Below are 6,925 nucleotides of genomic sequence, written 5' to 3'. Positions count from 1 at the left end.
CTGAACTATTCCTTGAGGTTTTCCCGTGTGCTGCCTACGTCTTTGTAAATAGTCCCTTTATTAAACTCACCTTGAATTATCTTAACTTGAGGATGCCAGATTTTTCCTCCTGGACGTCTCGTGATGTACCAGGAACAAGGTCCTCAAACCAAGAAGCACACTGCAATCAATTGCTTTTTTAATGACTTCTTCCAGTGTCCTATTGCATTAGATGCCTACTTGAGAAGTCTGTTTCTAATTGGGTAATTTTCCATTATCTCCTGCTCACCATTAATTGCAAATTGTTCGAGGCCCGTAATTAACTAATTAAATATTCACCATATTTTTAATGGGAATGTTTTACTCTGCGTTAATTGTGTCAACATTATCATCACAGTTACCCTCAACCTTATCCGTATTTGTCAGCAACTTCCCCACTATGCAAAGAATGAACAATAGCTGAATCACGGTGTTCAACATTTCTTTGGTATCGGTTTTTCTTAGTTATTTCCACTTTTAGCTGATAAATATTTTGTGCAAGAATGAAGTCTTACATCATCATTTTCTCGTAAGTCACAAAAAATTCTCCAAAGCCTTTTTGTACAGACTTGTTTGCAAGCATCAGTAGAGTCAGAATCTGTGTCGAACGTGCTAATGTCTAATCAACATTATTCCAAACACTGTCAATTACGTGTAGACATTCTAACACTGGACTCTTTCGGGAGTCATGGAATCTGTGACTGTAGCAAGAACACAGCCCGGAAAAAAAGTGTTTACCCTTCCTCTAAACTTCTTTGCATTCCGGCTAAAATGCACGTATTCCCCAGGGGAAATAAAAGCTGAAACTGCTTTTCCACGAGATGTTTAGGAAGGAGGTATGCATAGCAGTTTCCCAGGAATGATAACATCTAACAGTTGTTTTTTCCAAGCCAGAATCCTTGCAATGAGTTTGTACCACTGGTAGAAAAAGGTTGTTAATCAGTCAGAAAATATTTCTGTGGTTACTCATGGTGTCTAGTATGTGTACCGACAGACAGTAAATTGGATACATCCTACAAAGATGGTGGATGTTGGCTTTTCCCTGTTACTTGCAAATGTATCCAGTGTGTTCCTGTAGCACACAGTGCGCCAAAAACAGTCAACAGGGTATAAGTAATTGGTGGGTCCTCATCAGTCATTCTGCAGAGCAGACTGATGCCCACAGCCAAGGTTTTCATCAGATAGCATTACTTAACAAATCCACCCACGCAATTTTCATCAGCTTCATTATCAGCAAAAGCTTTTCACTTCAGATTTTGACACGTTCTTACTTCAGTTACACGTAAAATCAAAAGTCATCCCCCCCAAAGCATCAAAAAATAAGGGAATAGCAGAGACACATAAGGCTGGTAAGCGTAACTATTCTGTTCAGGGGCAAGGAGTGCTACCAAGTGAGTTTGAGTGTCAAGTGTACACAAAAGTAGATTGTGAATCTGTATAGATGTCCCAGCTGTCTTCTGGTTAGTGGTTCCCAGGAATATCTTTTTTCATACTTTTTTTTACTTTCAATGTTTCCATGACCTTTTATTGTATGTGTGTGTCTTGTATATATGACACTTACATAGATTTAGACTTTTAAAAATTCAGTCTGACTGTCTTTTTTTCTTTTCTTTTTTTTTTCCTGACAGGGTCTCGCTCTGTTGCATAGGTTGGGGTGCAGTGGTGCGATCTTGACTCACTGCAACCTACGGTTCAAGTGGTTCTTCTGCCTCAGCCTCCAGAGTAGCTGGGATTACAGGCGTGCACCACCTCACCCAGCTAATTTTTTGTATTTTTAATGGAGATGGGGTTTCTCCATATTGGCCAGGCTAGTGTCGAACTCCTGACCTAGTGATCTGCCAGCCTCGGCCTCCCAAAGTATTGGGATTACAGGCATGAGCCATTGTGCACGGCCCTGACAGTCTTAACTCATGCATGGAATCCATCTATGTTTATGGTATCAGAATTATTGATAAATTTGGACTTTTCACCAACTCACCTTTTGAATTATATACATGTGTGTATACACACACACACACATAGATGCATTCATACCTTCTTTCTTTTACAAATCTGAAAATCTGCCTGCTCATTCTTTTTTGCTTGTTTATCTTTATGATTACATTCTTTATTTCTTTAAATATTTCAGTCACATAATTCAATAATCTATAGTCCCTGGGGCTGTAAAGCTATTGTTTATTGCCTCTGCCTGTTCTCACTCACAGAGATTTGGTGATCTTTGACTATAAGCCTTTTGCTTGATATTAATCAGGGTAACTCCTGTCAGCCTAAACCGGAAATACTTTACTCCAGAGGAGGCTCTCTTCTGCTCCTGCTTCAAGCCAGGAATGCCACTCTCTCAGGATTGCCTCAGCTCTCACATCTAGGGCCTTGGCCTGGCACAGAAGCCCCGGCTCAGCCTCCCTACCTCATGGCCTCCCCATGGCTCTGCATTCTGGACTGCCTCTGCTCTCCAGAAAACAGCACCCCAACTGCTCTGTATTCTGGTTTCAACTCCTATCATAATTTTTTTGGTAGGGAGTGGAAGAATCATTGGAGAACTCCTTTACTTCTTGTAACGCTCATAATTCCTCAAAGACTGTGTCTTAACGAGTTCTGGTTGATTTGCACCAGAACATTTTCTTGGTGACTGTGGTCAGGCAACAAACTAGAAGCCAAATAACTGGGTTTGGGAGATCACACCTTGCAAAGTCTTTTAAAATTTTTCTTGAATGGATGTTTTCTAGTGCACCGTTATGGTTCGAATTGTATTCTCCCCCAAAAGATATGTTGAATTTCTAACCCCAGTATCTCAGAATGTGATCTTACATGAGATAGAGTCTTAGCTAGGTGCAGTGACTCACACCTATAATCCCAGCACTTTGGGAGGCTGGGGCATGCAGATCACCTGAGGTTGGGAGTTCAAGACCAGCCTGGCCAACACGGAGAAACCCCATCTCTACTAAAAATACAAAATTAACCGAGTGTGGTGGTTCACGCCTGTAATCCTAGCTATTCAGGAGGCTGAGGCAGGGGAATCACTGGAACCAGGGAGGTGGAGGTTGCGGTGAAACGAGATCACACCATTGCACTCCAGCCTGGGCAACAAGAGTGAAACTCTTGTTGTGAACTTCCTTTAATATATTTTTGTAAGGCAAGTCTGCTTAACAGTGAATATTCTTAGTTTTTGCTTATTTTGGAATGTTTTAATTTCACCTTCATTTTCGAATGATAGATTTGTTTTATGTAAGATTCTTGGTTGACAGGAAATCAGCTGTTAGTCTTAATGTAGTTCCCTTTCATGTGGTGAGTCATTTTTCTCTTTCTGCTTTCAAGATTTTCTCTTTATGTTTGGCTTTCAACATTTTGACTATGATGTGTTTAAGTGTGGCCTTCTTTGTATTTTACTACTTGGAGTTTGTTGAGCTTTTTGTATATGTAGATTGGTGGTTTTTAAAAAAATAAAAATTGGAAAGTTTCCAATCATGATTTCTTTTCATCCTTTTTCTGTCTCTTTCTCTCCTCTCTTTCTGGTAATCTCATTATGCATATGTTGGTGCACTTAATGGTTTCCACATTTCTCTGATGCTCTGCTCATTTTTCTCACTCCTTTTTCTTTCTTTCTTTCTTTCTTTCTTAGATTGCATCATCTCTATTGATCTATCTCTCAGTTTGCTTATACTTTCTCTGCTAACATTCTTTTGCCAAGTTGAATCTAATGCTGAGCCTTTCTAGTGGACTTTTCATTTCAGTTATTGTTCTTTTCAACTCTAGAATTTCAATTTGGTTCTCTTTTTAAAAACCATTTATGTCTTTGTATTGATATTCTCTGTTTGAAAAGTCATTGTTACAATACTTTCTTTTAATTCTTTAAACCTGGTTTCCTTTAGTTCTTTAAACATATTCCTAATATAAAGTCATTGTTTGCTACGTCCAGGATCTGAATCCTCCCCTCAAAGGCAATTTCGTTAGCTTCTATTGCCTGCTTTTATTTGCCTCCTGTGTATGGATTACACTTTGCTGTTTCTTTGCAATTCTCATAATTTTTTGTTAGGAACCATATTTGTCTGTTCTTGCACTGCTATAAAGAAATACTGGCTGGGTGCAGTGGTTCACGGTGTAATCCCAGCACTTTGGGAAGCCGAGGCAGGTGGATCACCTGAGGTCAGGAGTTTGAGACTAGCCTGGGCAACATGGCAAAACCCCATCTCTACTAAAAGTACACAACTTAGCTGGGTGAAGTGGGGCGTGCCTGTAATCCCAGCTATTCAGGAAGGCAGGAGAATCGCTTGAACCTGGGAGGCAGAGGTTGCAGTGAGCTGAGATCATGCCAGTGCACTCCAGCCTGGATGACAAGAGCAAGACTCAGTGTCAAAAAAAAAAAAAAGAAAAAAACAAACAAACATACAAACAACAACCTGAGACTGCATAATTTATAAGGAAAACAGGTTTAGTTAGCTCTTGGTTCTACAGGCTATACAGGAAGCCTAGTGGCTTCTGCTTCTGAGAAGGCCTCAGGAAACCTTACAATCATGGTGGAAGATGAAGGGGAAGCAGGCAAGTTTTGTATGGCAAGAGCAGGGGGAAGAGAGAGAGAAAGAGGAGGTGCCACATACTTTTAAATGGCCAGATCTCACTCACTCTTACAAGAAAAGCCCGGAGGGAGTTGTGCTAAACTATTTATGAGAATCCACCCCCATGATCCCAACACCTCCCATAAGGGTCCACTTTCAACCTGGGGATTATAATTCGACTTTAGATTTGGGCAGGGACACAGATCCAAACCATATCAGGAACTGAACATTTTAGATAATATTTTGTAGCAACTCTAGGTACTGCTCTCCTATTCCTTCCAGGGCTTAATGTTGTTGTTATTTGGTTTGTCATCTATTTACTTGTTTAGTGACTTCAGTGAACTAATTTTGTGAGGTCTGTTTCCCCTACAATGTGTAGCTTATGATGCCTCTGCTCATATTTTTTTCTCTTGTTTTTTTTTTCTCTCTCTCTTATCCTGGCTTCCTAGAGGTTGCACTTGGGTCTGCATAAACCACGTATTGATGAAAAGTTGTGCTTAAGCCCCTTCAATTGGATTGGTTTCACCCTTTACTTTCGGCTGTGAATGTGGTTTGGAGACATCTTTCACAGCTCGGGGTTCAAGCTTGCCCCATGTTCAGTCAGGAACTGATAGCCCAGCGTTTCTTTCTCCAGTCACTCCTGAGAGTGATCAGCCTGGGCATGCATGCGGTCTTCCAGACCACCAGGAAATAAGTGCAATTTTATTTTTAACCCTGGCTTCCTAAGAATCCCCTCTGAGTCAGATTAGCTTATTGTTCAGCCATTGCTTGGTCAGAGGTTAGGCTTCAGCCTCCTGAGCTTGTGTTTTGCTGATGGATCTGTATGTGGTTTAGGGAACGATTTCAAGTCTGCCACACTTTCCACTCTGATGTCTGCTGTGTGGGTGCAGCCTGGCACGGGAGCACAATATCCTGTGTCCTCAGGGATGACTATAGTCCTAGAACCACTATTCTTGGTTATTTTTTTACCTGGTTCTCTGTCAAATTTCTGGCCTTACATTTCACTTGATGGCATTAGTATCTAGTCCCTCCTTAATTGCTGGCCACCAAGATTTCCATTATTTTTGCCAACTTCTTTGCCATGCTTTCCAAACAAAGTTAGTCCCCTCAGGAAAAGCGGTGGAATTATCCATCCCTAAGGCCTGACTGTCTCCCTGGGCAGAACCTCTGCACCACTGCACCAGATCTGAGGATACGGAAATCAGCCTGTTTCTCCAGGAGTGACATCCTGCTCTGTGAGTGGGCACTGGAGTGGAGTACAGTATCCCTTGATCTCAGGTTGCCCCTCTTAGCATGGAACCCCTGCCCTACCAGGGGGTTAAGGTCCAGCACTCCTAGCCTGCTATGCCTACTGCAGAGCCCTTGCCTTAGGAGGGGGAGCTGAGTGGGTAAAGGGAGTGTCATGGGTTGAAGTGTTATATTGGAATTAAAAACGACTGTTGAAGTCCTAACCCCTAGTACTCCAGAATGTGACCTTATTTGGAAAGAGGAGGTTTGTAGAGGTAATCAAAGTAAAACGAGATCACTAGGATGGGCCCGAGTCCAAGATGACTTGTGTCCTTATACAAGGGGCAACTTGGATGCAGAGACAGACATGCACAGAGGGAAGACAGTGTAAATACACACAGGGAGAATGCCGTGTGAAGACAGAGCGATCCACCAACGAGCTAAGGAGCACCAGACATTGCTGGCAAACCACCCGAAGCTAAGAAAAGGCAAGGAAGGATTTCCCTCCATATTTCATAGGGAGCATGGCCCTGTGGACACCTAGCATTCAGAACTGTGAGACGATCGATTTCTGTTGCTTAAGCTCAATTTCCTGGTTTTTTTTTTTTTTTTTTGAGACAGAGTCTCACTCTGTCGCCCAGGCGGGAGTGCAGAGGCGCGATCTCCACTCACGGCAAGCTCCGCCTCCCGGGTTCACGCCATTCTCCTGCCTCAGCCTCCCATGTAGCTGGGACTACAGGCACCCGCCACCACACCAGGCTAATGTTTGTATTTTTAGTAGAAACGGGGTTTCACCATGTTAGCCAGGATGGTCTCGATCTCCTGACCTCGTGATCCACCCGTCTCGGCCTCCCAAATTTCCTGGTACTTTCTATGGGAACTGTAGGAAACTCAGTCCTCTCTGCTATAATGGCCTGGAATAGTGATTCTACAACATATAGGGCTGCAGAAAGAAGAGATCCTGGTAGCCTATTCCTCCTGTGGTGAAATTGTGGAAGGTTAGACACTGAGGGATGAGGGAGCCCATCTTCCTGGCTGCATCCATCCAGAGTGGAGTATCTGGAGTAGAGTTTCCATCACATGGAGCTGGGGGTGGGGGACGGGAACACGATGTGTCTCAAATGCCA

This window comes from Trachypithecus francoisi, unplaced genomic scaffold (genome assembly GCF_009764315.1).
Source record: "Trachypithecus francoisi isolate TF-2019V2 unplaced genomic scaffold, Tfra_2.0 Lachesis_group14, whole genome shotgun sequence".
NCBI lineage: Eukaryota > Metazoa > Chordata > Mammalia > Primates > Cercopithecidae > Trachypithecus > Trachypithecus francoisi.
Note: the sequence above shows the minus strand (reverse complement) of the source record.